This window comes from Corvus brachyrhynchos, unplaced genomic scaffold (assembly GCF_000691975.1).
Source record: "Corvus brachyrhynchos isolate BGI_N302 unplaced genomic scaffold, ASM69197v1 scaffold1709, whole genome shotgun sequence".
In the NCBI taxonomy this organism is placed as follows: domain Eukaryota; kingdom Metazoa; phylum Chordata; class Aves; order Passeriformes; family Corvidae; genus Corvus; species Corvus brachyrhynchos.
In genome coordinates this window covers 17,877-31,476 of record NW_008239859.1, presented here as the reverse complement: position 1 = coordinate 31,476, position 13,600 = coordinate 17,877, and the positions used below count along the sequence as shown (strand labels likewise).

The window sequence follows — 13,600 nt, the reverse complement described above, 5'->3', positions numbered from 1 at the left end:
CTCCTTTACCCACAGCTTTCTCACATATTTCTCCACATTTACTGTCACAGAGTTTAACCCGCTGGTTTGTGTTCCAATCACACAGGACCAGAGGGTGGGTACTTTTGCAGCTCTAGATCTGACTATGCCAACGCTTTGAATTTGCTCAGACTTTGTTATTTCTCCATCCATTGGGAAGCCACAGAACCTGCCAGGGCATTCTCCAGCACTGACTCAGCACCAGAAGGAAAACTCTGAGTCTCCTGAGACTCCCCTGTCATTCTCGTGGTAACCACTCTGGGGTAGAACAACCATCACTGCTACAAATTTTGTCACCTTTTAACCAGCCACTGGTTTGTTAGAGAACATCCTCTTATCCCCAGGAAAGCAGCTGCTCTAAGATGCTGTGACACAGGACCATGCCAGAAGCTGTTAGAAAATCTGAGGATACCACACACACTGGAACACTCGAATCCAGATGTTTGTCCTTGAAGATTCCTCAAGTGCAACTTCCTTTTACAAAAGACAGGCTGACTCCTCCACATCCATATAAAATCAAGTGCCAGCTCATGCTAATCTATATTATTCTTTTGACAGTGCTGCACAATACAAAGCCACATTTCTGTCTGCTGCTCCCCAAGCTCCCTGGAACTCTCCTTCAAGTTGGCATCATATCAGCCCTGTCTGTTTTCTAATAGGTGTGAGGAGGTTTTAATGGAAAGGTTGCATACAAGTGTTAATTATCTAACAGTTCCTTCTCTGACTCCTTCCTAGGCTCTGACATCCTGGTCCCTGCAGGCAGGTATTGCTCACTGTGTTCTTAAATTCTTAAATTAATAGTTGGGTTTGAGATGGGTCCCAGTAAGGAAACCAAGCACAATGCAGATGCCTCAGAAACTCAGTGTTTCCTTCTGCTTCACCTCCTGAATTTTCACACCCTGGTCTCCATGGGGTTTTTCAAGCTTTTAGACAAGCTTCTTATTCCCAACACATTTGGGAAAGAACTGTTACTTTTTATACTTTCTGAAAGCCTTTGAAAGTGTTTATTCTTTTCTATCTTCCTCACTTGGTCATGACTTCAGCTTTTGGAAGGATGCCCCTGCCTCTCCAGCCTTCCTTCCCTGCTGCTTCCCATCAGAACTTCTCTCTCTCACAGCAATTGATAGAGTTGAGGCATTTCCTCTCCAGCACAGAGCCTTTAAATCAGCTTCAGCTCGCTACAAAGGCTTCACCCTTGTCACTGCTCCTTTCAGTTTCTTTTTAACCTGCTGCCTCATTCTGATACATTTTCCCTTTGCAAATCAAGAGATTTCACTTCTGCAGGATCTGTAAGTACACTTGTGTTCACTGGCAGTACAATTCTGTACCAAGTTGTGCACAATTCCCAGAAGAAAGTGAGAATTATCTCCCCCTCTCTACATTCCCTCACCAGATGTTTCCCAAGGATGTCATTCTTGGACTGGGGTGCCAGTTTTCTCCCATTGTTTTTCCTATTTTAAAGCTCCATAGTCCTTATAATTCTATACTTTTCCTGTCTCAAAAAGCAGGTATTTCAGCTTATTGCTTGGTTTATCATGCTGAGTTTTCTGTTTGTTCTACAGAAAATGTGAAAGTTAATTATGCTTCAAGAAAGGTAATTAACACTTAGCTATTATTCATCATGTAAGTACAGAAAAATTCTTTGCATTGCTTCTATTTTGTTGTCCTTAATAAATACATAAACATCCAGAAAGATAAATCCACAGGACAGATCCAGATCTGCTCATACCATGGAATTAAAAATAATTGCTCTCTTTGGAATTTCAGAATGAAATACATCACTGAATGAAACACTTTCTTTAGAACCTCAAAGAAAAGCAAGAAATGACAGGGCCTTGCAAGCAGTTTATTTTCATTGCTCACTGAAAAACAACTGTGACAGTTATTTAACCCTCACTCAACTCTTCCTGTTGACTTTGATGCTGATGATGTTTGACACCTCCAACAAGCATGCCAGTAAGAAAATAAGCTACAACTGAAAACTTGTCATTAAGTTTTTGTTTTTTAAACACCTGTTATGGGAATAGCACTGCCTTTTAACTGCAGTGGGAAACGAGCAAGGTAAAGAAATTGCTGAAGACCTGAATGCTGGACAGAATGGTACAGATGGCATCTTTATGTCAAAGGCTAAATCCTCACAGAACAAAAGACAGAGTTACTGGAGAGAGAACAAAAAGCATCAGCCCTAGTATTGCACACACTGATCAAACACGTCAGCTGACTGTACAGAGGTAAAAATGGGATTTAGGTACCAGTCACTATTTCAGTGCTACTGCTCCTTCAGCTGAGCCCCCCATTTCCCTGTCCCTGTCCCTGAAGCTGCTGAGGTTATAGAAACAAAGATCCCCTTACTATGCTTGTACTTTCACAGAATCCCCTGAGCTGGAAGGGCCCACCAGGACCATCCAGCCCAACCCCTGGCCCTGCACAGACCCCCCAACAGCCCCACCCTGGGCATCCCTGGCAGCGCGTTCAAAATCCCCCGGGAGCGCTGGCAGCCCCGGGGCCGTGCCCATTCCCTGGGGAGCCTGGGCAGTGCCCAGCACCCTCTGGGGGAAGAACCTTTCCCTGCTCTCAGCCTGAGCCTGCCCTGGCCCAGCTCCAGCCGCTTGCTGGGTGCTGCCCCTGTTCACCACAGAGCAGAGAGCGGAGCTGCCCCTCTTCTTCCCCTCGCCGGAAGTAACTGCAATGAGTCTCGCCTCAGTCTCCTCTTCTCCAGGTTCACTTGAGCAAGAACTACTGCCTGCTCCTCTCAATCACACCAGGGAAGCCACAGAACCTGCCAGGCCATTCTCCAGCACTGACTCAGCACCAGAAGGAAAACTCTGAGCCTGCAGTTACACATTTTCCAGGGTCTGAGAGTACAATATCCAGTCATGAGAACAGAGAAAGGCAACATCCCAGCAAGCCACACCCCACCACTTTTTACAGTCTTTGTTACTCAAAGGAGTAACAGTAATCCTGGGATGGGCTTTCCATCTCAGCTCTGAGCATGGCTGCAGGGACAGTGCCTGACCCACCTCACACGCACACAGAGCTCTCCTGTTCAGGATTCCAGTATGTTTGAGCTCACACCCTCATTTCCCATGGACCATCAAGCCTACCCTGTAGGCTAACACATACCAGAGGTGGCAAATTACCATAAAAATAAAGCAATGTACAGGACACCCTGGGAACAGGTTTGAGGGAGAGGGGAAATGTTTTACATCATCTCCCAGAGTAAGCTGGAAGGAATTCCTGATGCTCAGGACAAGGGAATTGGTAATGAGAGAGAAATAAATTCTTTCACCTCTGGGTTGAAATCCAAGTCAGGCTGGTAGTAGCCAAGACCCATTAGCTCAACATCTGCTAGTTGTTTGGCAGCCCATGTGAAGTGAGTTATATTCCTCAGTGTCCGCATCCCAGTCCCACTAATTGGCACCACATTGGCAATCTAAACACAGAGGTTAAGGTCTGAGCACGCAGCAGGCAGCGACTCCGAGATCAGGCAGCTTCAGTTTTGAGGACACATGTGATAAATTATACTTTTGGTATATGGAACTCCATTTAATTGCCCCGCCATCCTGTTCTGCCCTCAGAAAAAAATTGTAAATCCAGGCGAGCCAGCAAACTCTCAGCAGTGCCTTGTCCAGAACACAGCTCCTGCAGCAGTAACACACGTTACTAGGTCCACTGCTAGTCAAAGCAACTTAAACAACTGCTTAGATTTTAAGCAAAATGCTGTACAACATGAAGTCAAGTATGAGCTAAAGAGTTTGGATAATAGTTACCAATATCCATAAAGAGTATCTTTCCCTCAACTCCAGTTTTAAATGCAAAAATGCAACTCACTGAAAAGGCAGTAACAATATAATCCTATAGATCCCAAATAACAAGGCTCTTTTCGTCTTTCCTTCTTCTGCAGCTTTCCAACAAAGAGTGCACAGGAACAAAGCTGATTTGAAAACAAGACCCATTAACTTTTAGAGAATTATTCTTTTTGTTGCCCCATGGTAGAACATTTCTGTATGAGGACAAAAAAAAGCTGTTAGCTCTTAATACACAGTAATACAGGAAAATTGATTTTTCATATCATCTGAATATGGCAGCATAAAAGAAGTCTGAACTATGAGGGAAGGAAACTCATGTTACAGTTTAGAAACTGTTCCTGATGTTTACACATCACTTCAGTTTAAAGAACTGCTTATGATGGGAACATGATGAAAGCTGCTGAGCATGAAAGGAGATGGAAATGAAGCCAAAAGAAGCATCTTTGCCGGAACTCTACAAGAAAAGAGAATCAGAGTCAGTTAGTTTGGGAGGGACCTCTGAGGCTTTCCAATCCAATCAGCTGCTCAAAGAATGGCCAACTTCAAAATGGGATGAGGTTGCCCAAAGGTATTTTAGATGAAAGCACAACATAGTACAGTGCCCTGCAAAATCCACCTACAAAGAAATTCTTCTTGCAAGCCAAATCCCCTCCTCATTTACCACTGCTCTGGAAATGATTGCATTCTAAGCTGTTCTGAGAAGCAATAGGGCCAGCTGCCATCAGGAACAGTGATACACTGCAAAGGAAACAAACCTAATCTGAGTACCCAGTAGGACCAGGGCGTGGAGAACTTCAGCTGGTAGAACGCAGACTTGAGGACAGGTGACTCTGAGAGAGCTTGCAAAGTCCAGTCCTCCAAGATTTGTGTTTTATCTGACGTTGGAGAGGTATGCTCAGCCTGGGAGAAAAAGGCAGCAGTGGCATAAGGCCAGCGAGCACGAAAACAAACCCAGCCCCCCATCTGCATTCCCCAGCCACGCTCCAAGGAGGGGGTTTCCTTCTTGTGCAAGGAACACTCGAACAGTTTACAGCCAGGGGGTTGATTGTCTCTCAGCTGCCTCATACAGGAACAGCCTGCTGCTTTGGCACAGCTCTACCAGCACTGCCTGGCTCTGCCAATGCTGCCTGGACTTCTTATACAGGCAGGTAGTGACAGGACAAGGGGGATGGCTTCACACTGCCAAAGGGTGGGATTAAATTAGAGATTAGGAAGAAATTCTTCCCTGTGAGGCAGGGAGGCCCTGGCACAGGGTGCCCAGAGCAGCTGGGGCTGCCCCTGGATCCCTGGAAATGTTCCAGGCCAGGTTGGATGGGGCTTGGAGCAGCCTGGGACAGTGGAAGGTGTCCCTGCCCATGGCAGGGGTGGCACTGGATGGGATTTAAGGTCCCTTCCAATTTAAATCAGTCTGAAATTCTGTGACTCAAGATGGACCAAGGGATCTGTCTGATAGAGCAAGAGCTCTCCTTCCCCAGAGCTCCAATATCCCAGGCTATCCCTGCATCTGCTTCTGGCAGCAAGGACACAACCTTCTTTTCCCCTTCACTATTTAAGCCTTTAAGGTGGATCTTTTCTTACTCTCTTCTATACTTTTGGGAAGTAGAATGGGCTCATGCCACATTTTTTAAATGCCAGACCAATTCCTTCTGTTTCAAGACACATTATTAGCAGCTTCTTTTAAAATCACACCACTGCAAATGATTCTGTTGACACTTGAGGCAGGAGCTGCTGTGCTGACACCTGCAAGAGAATTAAAGGGGGCTGTGATGACTGCCAGGGGGCCAGCATAGGCTGGAAGAAACCAGGCTGGCACCAAAATCACCAGTACTGGAACTGCTCTGCCTTTGGCCACATTCAGCCCCCAAGCTGCCAGCTCAGGAGGTGCTGAGGTGCTTCAGCACTAATCCCTGAAGCTGCAGGAGTCAGTGGGGTGAGAGGGCCAAGGAAAGGTTATCATCAGTGAGCTGCTTCACTGAGCAGCTCTCACATGCACTTCTGAACCCTCAGGCAGGTATCAAGAAAGCATTTATACTCAAAATAAATGTTTTCTCACAAAACCAAGTACAGGAATAATACCGAACTCATGAGTTTCCTGAGAGTAATTCCTCTCCATTTAGAAAACAGAAGGGGTCCAAGAAAGAACTTCTCTGCAGGGGAGGAAGGCAGGAAGGAAGGAAATGTGAATTACATACACCTCTAGATAAGTTCCCCTTTAACAAAAAAGGAAGGAAATTAGAGTTAACTAAAAAGAGCATGTTTAGCATCACTGCACAAGCTGGGGAAAAAACCTCGGAAATCCTGGCTAAAGATAATGCTGCCTCCTCCTGTCCCTGCCGGGCTTGCCACAGTCACTGCCCCAGGCAGATGGGAAAGGGCCATTTTTCACCCTTTTATAAGCACCACCACTTTGAAGTTACAAATCAGAGTCACCATTTGCTGATTATCCCTCCCTATGTCATCCTATGTTTCTTTGTAACAAGGCTGTTAAAAAACATGTGTTTTCACTTTTTTTTATTATTATTAAAAAAGGATAACTCATAGCTGAGTAGAGACAAAGGCTCTGTTGATACAACAACATGTGGATTAAATCTGAAAGGAGAAAGAAAGCTGTTCTAATAAACTGACAATCCTGCTCAGAGGCCTTATATCCAGATTAGTGTAATAAATCATGAGGAAAGATTTCTCTTTGGCTGAAACAACCATTTATTTAGGCATGGAACAAGAGTATTTTAAAATTGCTCTGGACATTGTACACAAAATACTTTCTTCGTTTTTGTTCTTTTTTGTTCATTTTCTTGTGAGTTTTAAGCATATACCCAAAGTTTTGCATTTGCTTTACTTAAAAGCTACCAAAAAGTTACTTTTTGGTGCTTAAACCTCTGACAAATCAGCCAGACAGCACCATTGGGCTCCTACAGAAACAAGAGGAAAAAAAAGGAAGGAAAAAGTCGTTCTTGCTCCATTACATCATTACATTAGGCAGAAAACTGCCCAAAATTCAAAATTTCCCTATTATGCTCCTCTCCTGTGTTTTTACAGTTGTATTTGTTCCCTTCACCTCTATTAGCAGGAGCTTTTTCACTCTTTTTCAAGCTGGACACACTCTGCACTATTGCTGCCTTCTCCTATCACACACTGCTTGTCCCACAGTGGCTGCTGAGCCCAGCACAAGAACCTGCCCTGTCAGAAGGTCAGTGTGGGGGCAGGGGAACAGCAGGGAGGGGCTCCAGAAACCCCACTCACACCACCAGCCTCAAAACCCTGCTCAGAACCAGCACTGGGCCTCCAGATCCCCCCTGTGCTGCTGGGCAAAAATCAGGTTTTGGCAGAACTTCCTGAGTCCAACACTGGAGTGTAACTATAGATGGGACTAAGAACTGCAGCCACTCCTGTTCATAAAAATCCCATTTGTACCTGGAGCTGATTTCAGAGCTAAAGCATCAACGAATTCCCTTCAACACATCGTGCTGTGGGGATGGCATTGGCCAACTCAGGCAAACACATCACCACAGAACACAGCTGCTCTTCAAACAATGACAAAAACCAAAACAGCATCACCAGAAAAGGAAACTTTCAGTTCCACAGAGATGTTCTGTGAGAAAATTTCTGGGAGATATTACTCAAAACTGGAAGAAACTGTTTCCTACAAGCAGCCTGGAGCTCCTCTTAAGTATGGTCTGTAACATCCCTGGCTCCTGGATTACCATCATTTTTAGGAACACCCAAACTGAGGTAAAACACGAGAGGGACTTGGATATGGGACGGAGGATAACACTAAGGGGGTGAAGATTTTGGCTGAAGCCTCTGCCACTCAGTGTCAGTCCTAAAGTCACTTACAGAAATCACAAGAGTACAAGAAACACTCTTCAAACCCACTAAAAACCACAGTCCCCAGTCCCACAGCTGAAATGCTTTAAGCTCAGCAACTGTTTTTATCTCTGCCAGAGGAGTCCCTGTGCGCTCCATTCCACCTTAAAATCCATCTGCCAGCCAGCCAAATAAAAGGTTCCTCAGAAATTCCAGCTGATGCAGTCACTGGAAAGCCATCCCAGCCTGCCTTGTCTGCTGTCGTATTCCCAGCTCCCTGAAAGAATCCAGGGGCCACACATCAGCCCTGGATCAGCACCAGCTGCTCTCTGACCCTGACCCACTCCCTCTGCCCAGAGCAGCTGTGCCACCCTCCCAGGAGAGCAGTGGGAGCTGGAAGTGCAGAGCGCCTGCCTTTGTCCCTGGGCTCTGCCAGGATCCCCAGCCCAGACCTGCCTGCAGGGGCTTTCACCCTGCGCCATCAGCTGCCTCACAGGCTGCAGCATCTCCCCACAGCGCTGCTTCCCACACACCTGCAGCCACCCACATGGCTCAGCCAGCTCCTGCTGCCTCCTCCTGTGCTCTCCCACAGAGGGATGCTGGAGAACCCCTGAGCAGGAACAGCTCCGCTTTCTTCTACTCCAGGCAACCCCTCTCTGCCAAAAAGCTACCAAGGGGACAGAAAGTTCTGGTGGGACAGAAAGGGAAGGTGCAAGAGGAGATTAAAAACTAGAAGCAGAAAAAGAAGGCCTGACCAGTACTTTTTCTAATTAGTCTGCTTTGATTGTGGAGAACGAAGTCTCGTGGCCAGCAGAGTTCATGGAAGCCCTGCACAGGGATCAGGAGTCCAGAGAACGTGCTGTCTCCTGGCTGGAGCACAGAAGCTGCTTTGATAAACACTCCTGTGGTCAGTGTTTACTGTCCCTACCCCACAGACAATAAGGCTGCTCCTTGGAGTACAGCTCCCTGGCAGGACACCCATGGCAGTCTGGAAGGCTGGAGCTGGTCAGGCAGCCGGACAGCTGGGTGTGTCCATAGCTGTCCCTGCCCTGCTCTGTGACCTGTCCCATCACCCCCATGCCACGCCTCCTCTCCCATCCTGGAGAGGCACAGGAGCACCCCAAGGAGCGGTGACAGATCCCAGCTGCCACCTGCGCTGCTCCCACAGCACCACAGGGAATTCAGAGGCTGAGCGAAGCCATACCTTAAAGATGAGGTTTGTGCCCGGCAGGGATGGCTCCAGCCGAGGAAACACGGCCTGGGTTCAGCCAAGCCTCCCCAGGGCGGGGATGAGTCAGTGCAAATTGCTCAGAAAGCTGCTGGCTCCCACCGGTTTGGTATGGTTTTGTAAAAGCAAAACAAGGTATGTTTGGACAAAGGTAAGATTATGTTTGTGTTTACAGACAATCTGACTCCTGCATACAAAGAATGCTGTTCCTTGGACAAAAAACTAAAAATATCAGGAAATCAAAAGTAATGCAAATGATCTCGCTCTATAATCTTGCCAGAACAGAAGCAACACCAAAGCAGCTGAACAATAATCATGGTCTTAAATTTGACTTCTCTGACTCCTGCTTTGTTCAGTATTTTAATTATATTTTCAAAAAATTCTAAACCACTTCAGGTTTCAAAGCACTTTTTTATACATTGATTAATTCTCCCAAGGTAAAAATCATTATCCTCTTTTTGACAGAAAGAAAGTGAAAGGAGACACAACAAACTATTTGTCAAAGGCACAGACAGAACTGGTGGAAGGGCTGGTACTAAAACCCAAGAGTTTCTGACCAAGAGTTTCTGAAGCACCTTATTTTTTTCTCCAGAATCTACTTTTTAAAAGACAATAGCAACCAAAAAAAAAGTCCCAAAATGGATATATGTTTAGGATCAGGGCAGTTTATGGGGTAAAGGCCATGAGAAAAGCATGTTCATTAATTCACACTTGGAAAACTGCAGTGAATTCTCTAATAAATTGTTGCTAGGTTCCATATGGAGCACAAGCATGAAATCAGCCCACAGCACAAGCCGTCTTGCCTTGGACCATCAGTACCCAGGGTAATCCAGCTCCAGATTCCCACTTTCTGCTCTGGGGGTAAAGGACATCTGCAGGAGGATTTCTCTGGAGAGCTGGTGGGGAATGTGGCTGCTCGCTCCCGTGGATGGTTCCAGAGTGCCCTCTAACGAGGCTGCAGCTGCATTTCACACACCCAGGGACACCAGGAAAACGCAAAACGAGCCTTGTTTCCGCTTGAAAAGGGGGAAGCAGATGATAGACACTGACTGGTGACTGCTCCTGCACAGACATTTTACACTGCCCCGCAAGCCCTCGTTGGTAAATACCTCAGTAGGCAGCAGGACTATAGAGAAAGATGGGAAAATTCACAGTTCTCCCATTCCAAGAGAAGAAAGGATACTGAGTCAGGTGACAGTTAACCCAGTACAACTTTTTAAGATAAACTGAGTTTTACACAATCCGTAAGGAATTGCTGGATAACTTTTTAACATATGTAGTTAAATCAAACTTTACAAGAATAAGTTAATATCATCCATGAGGTTCACATATCAAAATGGAATCTGCTTGAATATATTCCTTAATACACTGGTGTACCATAAAATAGTGACTCTTTGGTCTGCACCCAAGAGTGCTCACAAGCTGCAGCGGCGAAACAGGACTGACCACAAGTTCATCCAGCAGACACATGGTTTATTGCCCAGTTCCCTTTCACCCAGCCACGTAAACTGATAAACCATCCTGCAAACCAAGGAAGTTCTTAGTGAGAAACAAACCCCACGCCGATCCTCAGAACAGAAATTCACTGGAATAATCTCAGCATCACGCTGTCAGAATCAGGCTGTTCCTTCCCCGTAAAGCTGTACCTACAGCTATGCCAGGAGAGCACAGCTGCTCAGTGTAGGCTCACAAGTCACAGCAGCTCCTCTGCAGCTCCTGCCCCCTCCCTCCCCGTGTCCTGCACCAAGGCATCCCACTCAGTGTCCCTCAACACCCCAGCTGGGAGCAGACGGTGCAAATGATCCTTTCCCAAGCTCCTACAAGACAGAACGCAAAGGGGCAGAAGTTCCTGAAGCTGCACTGCCCCCATCCTGCCAGATGTGTGTCAGAAACCTCCGAACAGACCAGGCAAACTCAGCCCAGGCGGCAAACTCACCCCGAGGGAGGGCGGTGACGGCGTCAGCTGCTGGGCGATGTCTGGGGGATCCCGCTGCCACCAGGAGCTGTGGGGAAGCAAACAGGCCTGTGAGCACTTGGCACACCGGCAACTCAGCACCTCAGCCCCACGGTCCCCTGCAAGCGCCTGGCTGAGTGCAGGCTGGGAGACAGACATTGGGAGGCATCAAATTCTTCCTTGAACCCCTCTCGCATGCTTGCCAACTTCTTTACTTCTTGCTAAGCATCTTTACTGTAATGTTAACATCATGAGGTGCTATGAGGGTGCTCCTCTCCCATTCCCTGGGGAGCCTGGGCAGTGCCCAGCACCCTCTGGGAAGAACCTTTCCTGATATCCAGCCTAACCCTCCAGTGGCCCAGCTCCAGCCGTTCCCTGGCTGCTGTCCCTGTCACAGAGAGCAGAGGTCAAAGCTGCCTCTCCGCTGACCCTGGGAGGAGCTGCACATTTCTTCGAGGCCTTCCCTCATATCCTTGGCAGAGCTGGAGATGTCATAAAGAGGAAATTATTTAAATGCATGAAATCCATGTGGAGCTTGGGTCTCTCTCGCCCTGGCTCAGTAACGTGGGACAAGAACCACAGCAGTGCCCAGCTCAGTGACCTGCACAGGAGCCAGAGCTCACCTGTGCAGACACACCCACAGCTCTGCTCCCCCAAACACACTCAGGGACTGAAGCACTGGACACAGAATTTGGCTGCAATATTATGAGAGAAAAAAGAGGCTTTGATGCATTTTTTAAGTCAGTCACTACCACGACAAGCAGGGGCAGGTACAGCCTGCAGGAACAGCAGCTCCAGAGCAGGACACCAACAGGAACCACTCCGGAGATGTCAGTTTCAAATCGGTTTCTGTGCTGCTACTGTTCAAATGTTTACACAACATAAATTAGACATTTTTTCCCTTTGCATAATATTTCCATTATCTTATTCTACTTTTTCTTCATTAGCAAATTCCTTCTTCACGCTCACGGTGTGGTAAGTGCACGGAATACACAACCTCATCCACAGGATACTGGTCAGAGAAGGCACAGAGCCCTCATGTTACAGGTGATCAGACAGAAGTTGAAGGATTTTTAACTGCTCCTGGTCTGATCAGATTCCAAAACACTTCATCTGTCTCTACCTTCATTCCCCACCTATTCCTCACACAGGAAACTGCAAGGAGGATTATTCTGTAAGAATTAGCAACACATGAATTTTTCTTCTGCTACAGAGGCAGTTGCCAAAACAGGTCTGTCCCGGCTGAGAGCCAGCACCAAGGGCTGTGCCCAGAGCAACAGCCCAAGTGAGTGGCAAAGCCGAGACTGAAGAAGCTGTAATGACATAAGAAGGGTTTATTGCCTGATTTTCACCTGCAGCCCACAGAGAGGATCTGCCCTAGGTCTCCCAGCAGGGAGCTCCCAGTTTGCACAGCTGGGAAAAGGACACCCTGCTCCTGACCTCAAACACCTGGACAAGACTGTCACCTGCCAGGCCCAAGTTAATGCCTTTTGGGCACATTGCAACACGAAGCCTCCACGTGAATTCTGAAAGAACCAAAGACTTTTATCCTCTGGGAAAACAGCTTTCCAGACTTCCAGTATCCCACGTATACACACCCCCTTCTTTCAGTTTTCTGCACAATTTTTCAGACTTTTGTCACTGACATCTGCCATAACTTCTCCAACACTGTATCAATTTCTTACACATTCACTCACTAAGAGATGAACATGTGAACCTGGAGGATGTTCAGCCCCTGGCACATGCCCTGTTTCTGTTCATGTATTTCTGTTCCTTAGCTCCTCTGCGACCAGCCCTCCCTCCAGTGCTCCTGGTTACCAAGGGAGCTGCTTGAGGAGGCTGTCAGACCACCAAGAATCCTCAGAGAGCTACAAAAAATGTATTTTTATTTAAAAACATACTACACAGACTGTGATGGGAAGCTGTCCTGGGCACCAGCCTTGGCATGGTACCAAGATCCTCCTGCCACTTGGGCCCACCCAACCAGGCCGGTCGGGCCCAGCCACAGCAGCAGCACCTTGTCACTGCCCAGCTCCCCTCGGTGCCAGCAGGACCTCGAACAGCAAAGGTCACAAACCTGCCTTGGGCTCAGCCAGTGACTGAACCAAGATGTGGGCAGTGCAGCAGCTGAGTCCCACTCATCCACGGCTTCCATTTAACAGCTGAGGCAGGGTTTGTCCTCAGGTCATTCCTACACTCTGTGTCACACCACCACCACCTTTGTTAATTAACCTGTCAGGCTGCACTAGAGTTCAGTTCCTCAGAAAATGCAAGTATGTGGTTCCAAGCACTCATCAGTTGATTTAGATGCTGAAATCCCTTCCCAAGAAGGAACACCAGCGGAGGGAATCTCCTTTCCACGCACATGTGGTTCAGCCTTTAATTTCTACATTCATTGCACCTGCAGCATCTAATTACACACAAAATTTTACCCGCTCATTTTATTCCACTCCTGCTGCTGACATCGCGTTAACAAGCTATCTTTCTTTTCCTAAAACACGTTTTATCTTTCTATGTGTGGACAACACTCGTGATACTTCCAATTCCACTGACTCTTCTTTCCCATTCTCCACAACATTTCAAATCAGTAGCAGGGTGTTTAAAACTGAAACCCACCGCCGCCCGGGGCCGGACTGCCACGGATTCCTTTGGTTTATTAACTTGTAGTTAACTCGCTCAAGCCCGTGGAACTCCTGTTGATCGCGTCCCGCCGCTCCGCGCAGCTGGAAGGTGTAATCCCCGTAATTCTGACCGCGCTCCCTCCGCCCCGCTCCCCGCACGCTC

The 13,600-nt window shown here is 47.3% G+C and overlaps 1 protein-coding gene across 2 annotated transcripts in view; it reads right to left on the bottom strand.

Annotated features, from left to right (window-relative positions):
* EXD3 (exonuclease 3'-5' domain containing 3) overlaps window positions 1-13,548 on the bottom strand; it is a 64,709-nt gene extending 51,161 nt beyond the window's left edge. Inside the window, exons 1-3 of one of the 2 annotated variants that reach the window (XM_017743311.1) lie at window positions 13,433-13,548; window positions 10,799-10,865; window positions 10,309-10,383 (exon numbers count right to left, since the gene is read on the bottom strand). The gene's annotated coding sequence lies outside the window, so the exon portion shown is untranslated. The remainder of the gene's footprint in view (window positions 1-10,308; window positions 10,384-10,798; window positions 10,866-13,432) is intronic. The other variant, XM_017743310.1, reaches the window with a different exon arrangement.
* Window positions 13,549-13,600: the final 52 nt, after the last annotated feature.